The following is a 13,096-nucleotide window of genomic DNA, read 5'->3' on the forward strand; positions in this document are numbered from 1 at the left end:
TAAATCATATTTGCCTGTCAACTTATAATTGCCTTCTCATTTCCATGTAATCTTAAAATGGCATGTATACCTTTTAAACTTTTTTTTAAGTTTTAGCTCCCCTCCCCCATACAACTGCTTGAGGCTATCTATTAACAAATACGTATAACAGGGATGAATAATCACCATATATTTTGGGAGTATTCCTAATAATGTGGAAAGAAATGGCACCTGCTGAAAGGGTTTTTGTTTGTTTTTAATGTTGAAAATACCAAAGAAATTGTTTGTTTGAAAAACAAAGTGTTTTTTACATTTTCTTTGATATTCTTGGAGTAGATATTTTGAATACTCAACAGCATTTTGTGCTGCACTTCATGCATTTCCAGTGATGTGAAACTCCATTTTTTTTACCTTAAGGTATTGACAGGTTTGTAAATGTATTGAGTCATAATGATCATCTCATGTAACCTTGTACTTAATCAAGAATACCCTCCTTCAACACTGCCGTTAGATGGTTTTCTGACAATATATGCTCAGTTACATCAAAGAGAATTTCTTAATTTGCAAAGAGCGCACCAGAGCTTTGGTCCTGTACCACTGAGAAATCTTTGAACTTTGAGATTAAGGATGCTTCCTTTTCAAAAGTTCACCTCTTGGCCAGGCACAGTAGCTCATGCCTCTAATCCCAGCATGGTAGGAGGCTAAGGTGGGAGGATTGTTTGAGCCTAGGAGTTCAAGACCAGCTTGGGCAACATAGTGATACCCCCTGTATTTGGCCATTCTTGCATTGCTATAAAGATATACCTGAGACTGGGTAATATATAAAGAAAAGAGGTTGAATTGGCTCATGGTTCTGCAGGCTGTACAAGAAGCACAGCACCAGCATCTGCTTCTGGGGAGGCCTCAGGGAGCTTTTACTCATGGCAAAAGGTGAAGTGGGAGCTTGCACGTCACATGGTAAAAGCAGGAGCTAGAAAGAGTTGGACGGGGTGGCGGGGGGCGGGCAGTGGGTGCCACACACTTTCAAACACCAGATCTTATAAGAACTCACTGTTATAAGGACAGCACCAAGAGGATGGTATTAAACCATTCATGAGAAATCTGCTCCCATGATCCAGTCACCTCCCACCAGGCCCCACCCCCAACATTGGGGATTACAGTTCAACATGAGATTTGGCAGGGACATGTATTCAAACTATGTCACTCTGTCTCTACAAAGATAAAAAATTATCGGGGTATGCTGGCGCACTCCTGTAGTCCCAGCTACAGCGGTAGCCTGAGGTGGGAACATCACTTGAGTCCAGGAGGTTGAGGTTGAGGCTGCAGTGAGTCCTTCCTGTGTGCACCACTGTACTTAAGTCTGGGTGACAGAGCAAGACCCTGTCTCAAAAACAAAAAACAACTCACCTCTTCGTTGTGCTGTTCCAGAATAACTTCAAAAATGCAAAATGGTCAGTCCAAGATAACTTTTGATTAATTAGGAATTGATCATCTAGACCTGAAGTAAGTTTAAGGCTTACTAGTTTTGAAATGAGTTCTCTGTTGACTTCATCTTCTTGCCAGCAAAGGCTTAAAGGAGAAGATTTAGCTTTGGCCTGATCGGGGGAACTCTGTTTTATCAACAGGGATTGGAGGTTTTAAGTTGTATTGTGTGGTTCAATTGACCTGTGCTTAAACTTCTATACACATATCCTTCCCTGACTTCTTGTTTAGTAACCAAGTGTAAGAGCCAAGCCAGCTTGCACTCCTGGCACGGAGTGATCCTCCTCTTAATTCTTCTCATAATGTGTTGGTTATCCAAGAAGAGTAAACTTGGACATTTTCAGTGATTTGTCTTTAGAAAAGCCACATATACTATTTGATGGACTTTTTTTTCATTTCTTTTAATTGCTTAATTGAGATATAATTCACATACCATAAATCTGATGCACTCTTGTAATTGAACTTCTGTTTTTCAATCAGTACATTTTTTTGAGGTGAGAATGCACCCTAATTCCATGTGCTATCAGTCAGAGTGAAATTATTATGTCAGTTTATAAGCCACTTAAAGTACTGTTCATAAAAAGGAAATGCTGATGCATTCTTTGACAAATACTGTCCAGGACTTTGTACTGTCCATTGTTTGCATTACTTATAAGCTTAAAGGCATTTTGCCATGTATGCATTGTCCTTTTCTATTTGGTAAACATTGATTATATTTCCTTCTGCTTCTAATGGAGCTTGAAATTAATATGGGTTTTTGTTGTTACCATTTCGTTGTTTGTCATAATCAATAATGTTTGTGTGCATTGTGAATGCATTTTTTTTAAATTGCTGTGACCAGCAGAGGTAGTATATTAAAGAAATGCCACTAAAATATATGTATGGATGATACTAGTAGAATTTTTTTAATGTTTATTGATTTTATTTTTTGGAAATGGTCATAAAGAAGGCCTACATTTGTATAATAGAGGTGAAGAGTGATAACAGGACATGCTGCTAAAAGAGCTGTACTGGATCTTTTCTAAATGACTTTGTAGTGCTTGGGAGTGTGTGTCCTGTCACAGAGATCCACTTGCTCACTTCTGTCTTTGGAGAAATAAATATTGAGGGCATATTGCACATCTTTACTGTGATCTGAACAGACCTAATGTATCATGGATAATGTATTATATAATAATAAAGTGCAAATGTACATAGTTCAGTTATATTCTGGGCTTTTTCACTAGATTGCATGTATATTTCAAGAAGTCTGTGCAGAAATAGCCTGAGTTGGCCATGAAAATGGGAGGTGCAGTTTCTCAGCATTAGGCTATAATATTTTTCAATGGCATTAGACTTTCAAAATAACTAAGAGTGGAATTGGAATGTTTCTAACATAAAGAAATGATAAAACACTTGAGGTGAAGGATATCCTGATTGCCGATTTGATCATTACACATTGTATGCTTGTATCAGAGTATCATGTATACAACATGAATAAATATAATTATGATGTATCCCTAATAATTAAAAATATTTTTAATGGCATTAGACCATTGTAGAGCAATAATAAATAATTGCCAAACTTTATTAAATTCCTAGGGATGCTGTAACAAAGTACTGCAAACTTGGTGGCCTAAAACAACAGAAGTTTATTCTGTCACAGTTCTGGAATCCTGAATTTTGAAATCAAGGTATTGGCAGCACCACATTCTCTCCATAGGCTCTAGGGGAGACTCCTTTCTCTTCTGGCTTCTGACTGGCTCCTGACATTCCTTGGCTTATGGCAGCATAACTTCAGTCTCTTCCTCCGTCTTCACAGGGTTCTTCCTTGTGTGTGTCAGGTCTACCTTTCATGTCATATAAGGACACCAGTCATTGGATTTAGGACCCACCGTAAATCCAGGATAATCTCTTCTTGAGATCCTTAATTACATTTGCAAACACCCTATTTCCAAGTAAGGTCACATTTACAAGGACCAGAGGTTGGGACCCGGATATATCTTTTTGTGGGACACACACTTCAACCCACTGTACTTATAGTGCCAGAAATTTTAAAACTGTTACTGTAAAGAATGAAGCATCTTCAAATCTAACTCCATTTCACATCCATGGGCAGTATTGGGAGAAGATATCCATTGCTAGTCGTTCAGTACTGCAGGTCCCAACTAAGTCTCTCTTGTCATCCTCATCATTCTCTTTTGAGCCTTTGGGAAATGAGGGTGACTACTTATCTCTGATTTCAGAATTTAATAGTAGTTACTCTTTCTAAACATGTTAACAGTCTGTAATGTATTTGAGAGGTGTATCTAGAGACATTTTTCAACTAGAAACTCTCTGCTTCTTAAAGTATTAAATATGTAGTTTTTAAGGTAAGTATAGATGGCATTAAGTTTTGGCATTTTTCCAAGGTAGAAGGAACTGCTTGTGTGTGTATATATATGTAAATACCCAACCCATTCTTTTTTCTTTTATAACTTATATCTTTGCTCACTGCCTTCACTTGTCCTGGAACATCCAAGCCCTAATTTCAGTCTAAGACCCTAAGGCTTTCCTTAGATGTCACCTCTTCCCTAGTCTTAATAGACCTGTCTTCCCCACAGCCTCCAAATATAGTATATTGGCTTCCATGCTTAGGAAAAGACAAAACTTTCTGAATGCTTCCTTACAAAATAAATAGAAATCTAGATTATGTTGTTGGAATTGACTTAGCAGCCAATTCTAATCTTAGTTAAGTGAAAATTCAGCTCCTTCTACCACCGCCCTCCCCCCCAAAAAAAAGACTCTGTTCTGAAGGTCTTCATAATCTGCCTAAATCTCCAGATGGAAATCTGTCCTATATGAGTAAAGAGGAAAAGAAGTGATAAACAGGATAAAATACCTTAAAAAAATTAGAGTCAAGGAAACTGATCTACCATATGTAAGACTAAAGGTGTGATAATTGACTGTTAAAAACTTGTTTTGCTTGCCACACACTGTGTCTATAACATATTCATTATTTTCTTCCTTTTTCTGTCCTTGGAAATGTAGAATATGCTGAAACCACTTTTAGTTTGTCTTTTAAATAGTAAAATAGTAATAGTAAGAAGAAACTAACTGGCTTTGGTAAGTATAAAAATGAATCAATGGCTGGGTGCGGTGGCCCGCACCTGTAATCCCAGCACTTTGGGAGGCTCAGGCAGGCAGATCACTTGAGGTTAGGAGTTCAAGATCAACCTGGTCAACATGGTGAAACCCGTCTCTACTGAAAATACAAAAATTAGCTGGACGTGTTGGCGCACGCCTGTAATCCCAGCTACTTGGGAGGTTAAGACAGGAGAATCACTTGACCTGAGAGGTGGAGGTTGTGGTGAGCTGAGATGGCACCACTGCACTCCAGCCTGGCCGACAGAGAGAGACTGTCTCAAAAAATAAATAAAATTTAAAAATGAATCAATAGTGTTGTAACCCCTTATCACCTGAATTATTTTTATAGTCTATCTTTCAGTTTTCTATCTTCTGCTCCTTAAATGCAGCTATATATAACAGCAAAGAGGAAAAGTAGTTGCTCACTAATTGGGTGTTTGTAGTACTGGCAAGTTGTTGGTTGGGAACAGGTTGCAGAAATCCTGTGGCAGTTTGTTGGAAAGAGGGTCAGATTTGCCTAGAATGATTAGTATGCTAATAGCTCTTCAGGAATTACTGGCAAAATATTAATATTGAAGAAAAAGTGCAGTAAAATTTCCTTAGCTTGAATCAGTTAAGGGAAAGTACAGTCTGAATGGGTAAACAGTATCTTAATTCTAAGACTGAAAGAAATGCAGTTGTCATTTTCATCTGTTTCTGAAACTGAAACTGCTAAGTATGTTTACCAAAGAAAAGTATTATTACCAGACCTGCTTTAGCAAATCTAAGGAAGAGATGAAGTTCTTAAGAGTTGCATCTGTTTGCATACTGATGATTTGTGTAACGATTCTGAGAAATGGTTTAAGTAGGCAGAACATCCCTGTCTTCCATCTTGTTTCTGTTCTTAATATGCCTGAGTAGGCTCTTCTGCACAAAATGGTGATCTAGCCCAAATTGGATGATTTTGAACTGATGAACTGTGGACCCTGAAGGAATAAGACTTTACTCTCTAAATATTTTCACATAATATACAAATATAAGGTACTATTCCATGGAATTTAATGGTGTGAAGGCTTTTAGTTAAGCATTTGTGTTTATTGATCTCCTTTGTTATATTCCTCTTGTTCCTAAGAGAATGAACAGGATGTTCATGATACCCTTTCTTTTGAGTTTTTAGAGGGATTTAATGGATATTTGAACCTTGGTCTTTCTCAGCTTATGACAGCTGCCCATCCTGGACTTAAAACAACCTATAGTTAATGCTCCTGGGCTCAGAAGGAGTGATGAATCTGATAATCATCATATCCAAAGTCTGTTAGTTGGAGAGAAATCCTTTCCTGGAACACTGGGTACATTTTAGGCCAAGATTTGGGTGTAGTGACTGAATTGCATGTAGAAAAGACATTACATCTTACTGTGCCATGTTCTGGTTCAGGGACAATAAGTGGTGCCAAGCTTTGTCCCCTATGTGAACACAGTGGTGTCTACATCACACCTACTTAATAAACATATTTGCTGTTCCTTGTCATTAAACCCTGACCCAGTATAAATCTTAGAGTTGGTAAAAAACCAGTAAACCTGTAAAAAAAAAAAAAAAAAAAAAAGTGTCTTCACAGAGGCAGGCTAATGTGGCATCCTCATTCGTGTTTATAATTAGGTAGCGTAATGCTGATCACAGTGGTAAGAAATTGAAACGATTTAATTTTTCTGCCTGTCCGTGATAAGGGAAAAGGTAGGCATTGTGGTCTGGTGGCAAAGTATGCAATTACATTAAAGTATTCTGTGAATGGAATTAAAAATGGTAACTTTGGAATAAAAATGGGTCTGGGGAAAATGTGAAAAACTGCTTTTATGTGAGCCAGGGAGATAAGATTTCAGCCTTTTTATTTATCCATTCACACTTACTCCTGAATGCAGAGCTTTCAGAATAAGCAAGTAAATGGATGCTGAATGCATTCTGAACGAGCAGGAAATGACAGGCTTTTTTGTCTTCTAGGAGTTTTCTTATATCCTGTAGTGAGCAAGAGAATATCAATTACCAACTTAAAGAAGAAAGAAGTTGGAATGGTTCTCTAAGAGTATTTTGGAACAAGCCCCATGGCTAAAATATTTATCTGACATTTTAATAGAAGACTTCAGATATTGACCAGGCTCTGGTGCCTTCGAACTGGAGTTGAGTCGTCCCCTCCCTCCTTCACCAGCTGTCTCTTAACCTGCCGATATACACTGATGCCCCAGCACTCTGGAGATGAGAAACATAGATTGACATCTTCAGTCTGGCATCTATAAATTGCTTGGTTGCAGGAACCAGAAATGGGCATGTCTTTTTATCTGCTGAACTACTTGATACTGGAGTAGTTGTGATTTAAATGGTGATTAAAGCCTTGTCAAATATTGAATGTTTTACTGTAGATCAGTCTGTTGTTCTCAGATGGCAGCCCTTTACCCAGTGTGCCACTTTGATCTGCTTGCCACAGCACCTTGTGATCTCTTATTTCTGTTTTGGAATGTTCGATCCAAAGCTGTGCAGGCCTGCAGCCTGATGTGGCAGTTGGCAAACTGAGGCTTCTCAGTTACAAAACTTTGGGGCCCAGGTTGTTGGTGTCTCACTAAAAATCCATGATCTGCGGTGGAACTGAGAGAGGGGATTACATGGAGGGGAGACCCTTGGCTTTATTTCTTTTTGTTTGTTTGTTTGGTGGAGACCAGGAAAAGAAGCTGGGAGGTAAGACGGGCAACATCCCCTACTGACAAGACCTAGACTTATAATTTTCTTTTTTTTCCCCAGGGTATCAAGCTTAGGCAGCAAGGCATGCCTAATTCTTCTTTTTCTTTTTTTAAATTTATACTTTAAGTTCTAGGGGACATGTGCACAACATGCAGGTTTGTTACATATGTATACATGTGCCATGTTGGTGTGCTGCACCCATTAACTCATCATTTACATTAGGTATATCTCCTGATGCTATCCCTCACCCCTACCCCCTCCCCACAATAGGAGCCGGTGTGTGATGTTCCCCTTCCTGTGTCCAAGTGATCTCATTGTTCAGTTCCCACCTATGGGTGAGAACACGCGACTTAGCATTTTCTTTTGCTGCAGTGTTCTAAGAACCAGTGTGTATTGCTATGTTTTAAAACATCTTTCCATTTCACAGATGCTCAGCTTCCATCTTGCACTTCAGATATGGAGAGGCTGAATGTGTTCCCCAAGCCCAGGTTGCTGGCAGCCATGCTGGGACTAAGGCCCTTGATTCTGACAGCTGCTGGTCTGCAGCGATCACAAGATCAACAGTGGTGCACGCACCACTTTAATTATTCTGGAGGACAGAAGGGCCAGTCCTTGCCTCTCACTGTGGAGTGGCTGTGAGGCTGAGATGCCATCAGCAAAATCCTGCCTGTGCTTTCCAGAAAGCTGCAGCACTTGAAGCATTGCAGCAGAATCTGCTGAGCAGGGCTGGGCATGACACAGCTGCCAATAAATTATTCAGAAAGAACCCTTGTCTTATAAGACATATTTGCAATGAAGACTAGGCTATTTGTTTAATTTATAAAACAAAAGGGACGGAGGGTTAGGTCAGCAGAATGTAAGTGGGAGTGTGGATTTACTTGCTGATTTTTAAAAATTACTGACTAATTTGGTTTACTTATTTGAATGGGATGAACAAAAGGATATGGGGGAGAGTTTCTTCCACTCCTCTCTTTTCTTTAAAAAAAATAGTCTATTTTAAAATGCTGTTGCTATCTTAGGGACAGGTAGAAACAGCCATGGAAGGTTATATGATATGCTTGATTTGCTCAAGGTACCAGAATACACTAGTATGATATTCCCTGGGAGTTTTCTCTCCTCTTCTAGTAGGTTCTGTCACTTTCACAGTGCACATCAATCTGTCTCAACAGGAGTACCAGTCTCTAAATGAGCAGGGCCTGGCGGACCCTTGAAAGTTTATGGGCATTTACAGGATCATTTAATTCTGTAATGAGGTCCTAAACTGCCCCAGATGTCTTAGCATTGAATGAATATGGTGGTGGGTGTTATTCATTCAAAAGGTGCTTTTACTGAATCAGTGCTTCTCAAACCAGTTTTTTTTCTTCACTTTGCCTCAGACTGAGAGATACTTTTATAAAATATAACAAAAATGAATTACTAGGAAAAAAAGACATGCAAAATACAAGCCCTCTTTAAAATTGGATTTGATAGCTATAAAATTACTCAGTTTGCTATAAAAATCTCTAAATCCTTATTGTCGGTTTTTGCACTTAACTGCTGCAGACTGGGAGCAAACCATTTGCGGACCGGTGTGCCTTTGACCATATTTTGGGTACCACAAGTTTAAATAGTTGTGTTTTTCTCTCCTTCCTTCTTCCTTCCCTGTTTCTCACCATTGCAGTGAAACATAATACCAGAGACACATTAAATTCTTGTCTTTTGGCCAGGCGCAGTGGCTCATGCCTGTAATCCCAGCACTTTGGGAGGCTGAGGTGGGCGGATCACCTGAGGTCAGAAGTTTGAGACCAGCCTGACCAACATGGAGAAACCCCATCTCTACTAAAAATACAAAATTAGCTGGGTGTGGTGGTGCATGCCTGTATTCCTAGCTACTCAGGAGACTGAGGCAGGAGAATTGCTTGAACCCGGGAGGCAGAGGTTGCAGTGAGCCAAGATTGCACCATTGCACTCCAGCCTGGGTGACAGGTGCGAAACTCTGTCTCAAAAAAAAAAAAAATTTTTTTTTTTTTTTGGCCAGGTGCGGTGGCTCCCAGCACTTTGGGAGGCCGAGGCGGGCGGATCACGAGGTCAGGAGATCGAGACCATCCTGGCTAACATGGTGAAACCCCGTCTCTACTAAAAAATACAAAAGATTAGCTGGGCGTGGTGGTGGGCGCCTGTAGTCCCAGCTACTCAGGAGGCTGAGGCAGGAGAATGGTGTGAACCTGGGAGGGGGAGCTTGCGGTGAGCCGAGATGTGCCACTGCACTCTAGTCTGGGTGACAGAGCAAGACTCCATCTCAAAAAAAAAAAAAAAAAAAAAAATTGACTTTTGTTTTACCCTAGCTAACATCAGGGAGGAAAAGCCAAGGTTTATTGAACATTTATTATGTTCAGATGCTGTGCTAAGCACTTCCTAGGCTTGCTCATTTAATCTTCCCAGCAACCCTCTGAGGTGGATACTTATTGTTAACTCCATGTCACAGATGAGAAAGCTAAGGCTTGCAGAGGCTAGGTATGCCAGACCAGAGCTCCAGTCTGTTGATTTGAGTCTAATTCTGTGCTCTTAGCTGCCTAGGCTTTAAATTTCATTTGTAGACTAAGACTGTTTTCGTAAAGGAGTGAATTTTTTCAGAATGTATTAGAAGGAGGAAAGTTAGTGAAAGTATAAAATAGAAGTGTAATTGATCTTTCATTTAGAGCAAAATAAAGAGAAGAAAGCCCACAGTGCCGGAGAAAAGTATACCATCTTTTGAATGGATGTGGTAGGCATAGCTCTTATTTACACAAGCTTTAGTAGTAAAATAACAGTGATTGAGGGAGAAGCCAGAACATACTTTCTCAACCCTGATGTGAACTCTTGCGGAGTGTTGGGAGGTGGTGGTTGAGGGGCATTCACTTTGCAGAAAGACCAAACCTATTTCATCCGTTTATCTCCAGGTGCTTGCTTTTTTTTTGCCATAGTTTTCTGCTTGCTGAGCTGTCAGTTTAATTTACTGTCTAAAACTCAGCCTATTATTTTTCAGGTTTGCTGCCCTACAGGTACACTGTAAAGGATTTCTGTGAAATCCTGGAGCAGCTTAGTTTCAAAATGCCAAAGCTTTGTGCTTTTGAAAATAGGTTGTGTTCAGCTTCTTGCTTGATCATCTTTGTTTTGTTTTGCTTCTGAAGCTGAACTTGAGTTAGAAGCATGATGCTAGAAGCAATTTAAAGGGCACATCAAGTTTTTACTGTAATACTGAACTATTGATTGTTGACTTATTTGTAGGTTTAATGCAAACCCATTTCCTTACTTAGCGTCTGACTGGCCATTAAGCCCTGGCAGTGTGCCGGAATGTTGAAATCTTGTATTGCATAATATGATTTGTCTGTCTAAGGGTATTATGTGTATTTGGTTTTAAAGACACAAAGCCCTCAACTTTGTGTGTATATTCCAGGGTACAAGACAGATTTCTGTACAGCAAAATGCTTCACGTCTAAGAGTGTAAAAGTGAGGAATTGACTTTCAGCTGAACATTAACACCTGATGTCTTCAAACTGGTACTCTTTGGGCTATCTGGCTTTTATAAACACAATCTAGCATAACAGAATCTAGCATAACCGAATCAGGAAGAGAAGCCTAAGCAGGGAAGGGAGAAGGGGTGTCAATGAGTATGGAAGAATAGGTGACAATTAGGTTTGCCTGGTTCCACTCTGCTGGCGTGGAGTTGAAATTAGAATCTAGGTAAAGATCTGGTGTAGTGTCCTGTTCATGGAGAGAGCTGGCCAGGGGCTCAGGAGTGGTTAGAGAAGTCATCATTGGTCACAAAAAACTTTCACTATCTTCTTTCACAGCCTGGGCATCTTTTGACTGGAATAAAAGATGTGTTTTCACCCCTCGAGTTAAGGCTGAGGGAGTGAGATGACAAAAACATTAAATCTGTGACTTTGAGAGCAAATGAGAACCAAATGGCTTTAAGCAGGAAAAATTGACTTCCCCCATCCCCACCAATCACAAAAATAAGATGGGCTTAATTCAGAAAATTTGGAAAATGGCTCCATAGTCACTTTCTTGACTGCTGTACTCCCCCTTGAAATTGTTAGAACAGGTACCATTTGGGGAGTGTTGAACTTTTTAAACCAGATACTTGAAACAGTAGAACATCTGCTGTTTGAAATGACAAGGAAAATTGATAATAGAGAAGTGAGGGACTGGTACATGAAGTGTGTGTTAGAAATAGACTGTAAAAGTGGCCCTCATAGGCCGGGCACAGTGGCTCACGCCTGTAATCCCAGCACTTTGGGAGGCCAAGACGGGTGGATCACGAGGTGAGAAGATCGAGACCATCCTGGCTAACACAGTGAAACCCAATCTCTAGTGAAAAATTAAAATTAAAATGTGGACCTCGTAGCTCAAAATTGGTCAATTCCTATAAATTGATACAGTGTCTTTTCCTTTATTCTGTAATGGAAAGCTTCCTTATGTGCAAAAAGGAATCAGAGATGTGCTGATTTCATGGACAACCCTTACATCATTTCATTATCCCCTCAAACTATTTGGAAGGCTGGTTATTGAGAAGTTCTGTGACTTTGTCCTAATTTGGAAGATTTAGGGGGAAGTAATAGGCCTGGAACTTTGTATAAACTTTGAGGGACACATCACAATAATCTTTTCATTTGTATAATACTTTTCAGTGGGCTTTGTCATTCTCTTGTTCCACACTGCAGTGTATAAGATGGATTGATTGAGTGTTGGCATCATCTTTATTTAAAAGGGGAAGAAATTGAGACTAAGATAGTTACTATAAAAGGTGGAATTTGAACCCAAATAATTCCTTTTTTTTTTTTTTTTTTTTTTTTTTTTTTTTTTTTTTTTGTGAGACGGAGTCTCACTCTGTCGCCCAGGCTGGAGTGCAGTGGTGCAATCTCGGCTCACTGCAAGCTCCGCCCCCCGGGTTCACGCCATTCTCCTGCCTCAGCCTCCGGTGTAGCTGGGACTACAGGCGCCCGCCAGCACGCCCGGCTAATTTTTTTTTTTTGTATTTTTTTTTTTTAGTAGAGACGGGGTCTCACCGTGTTAGCCAGGATGGTCTCGATCTCCTGACCTTGTGATCCACCCGTCTCGGCCTCCCGAAGTGCTAGGATTACAGGCTTGAGCCACCGCGCCCGGCCCCAAATAATTCTTTATACCTTGCTTGTCCTGTAGTCTTACTTTTCTTTCTTTTTTTTTTTTTTTTGAGACGGAGTCTCGCTTTGTCGCCCAGGCTGGAGTGCAGTGGCCGGATCTCAGCTCACTGCAAGCTCCGCCTCCCGGGTTTACGCCATTCTCCTGCCTCAGCCTCCCGAGTAGCTGGGACTACAGGCGCCCACCACCTCGCCCGGCTAGTTTTTTGTATTTTTAGTAGAGACGGGGTTTCACCATATTAGCCAGGATGGTCTCGATCTCCTGACCTCGTGATCCGCCCGTCTCGGCCTCCCAAAGTGCTGGGATTACAGGCTTGAGCCACCGCGCCCGGCCATCTTACTTTTCTTATGCCTTGCTGAGGAAGGCGTCAAGTGATGGATTCGTTGGGTAAATGCCATATTATTCTTTTCTGCAAAGACACTAAGCCAGTTCTTTCACCACTGGTCGAATTTTGTAATGGTTTGTCCCTGCCTTTCCTCTGACTATTTCTCACCTGTTTTCTATGGAATGACATTTCCATTTATTCCCTCCAGCATGAAAGACTTGCTGGTTAACTAAATTAGGGATGGGAATGCTACTTAGAAGAGTAATTTGGCATGATTGGCTTCTGTGGACTATACACTGAGTGGTGATAAACCTCATTTTTTCCATCTGAGATATACTTTGGAACAAAAAGTGATC

General features: G+C 40.3%; 1 protein-coding gene across 2 annotated transcripts in view; it reads left to right on the forward strand.

Annotated features, from left to right (window-relative positions):
- The window catches only part of NUP93 (nucleoporin 93), a 118,183-nt gene that overhangs the window by 27,286 nt on the left and 77,801 nt on the right, over positions 1-13,096 (forward strand). The window lies entirely within an intron of this gene.

This window comes from Macaca fascicularis, chromosome 20 (genome assembly GCF_037993035.2).
Source record: "Macaca fascicularis isolate 582-1 chromosome 20, T2T-MFA8v1.1".
Taxonomy (NCBI): Eukaryota; Metazoa; Chordata; class Mammalia; order Primates; family Cercopithecidae; genus Macaca; species Macaca fascicularis.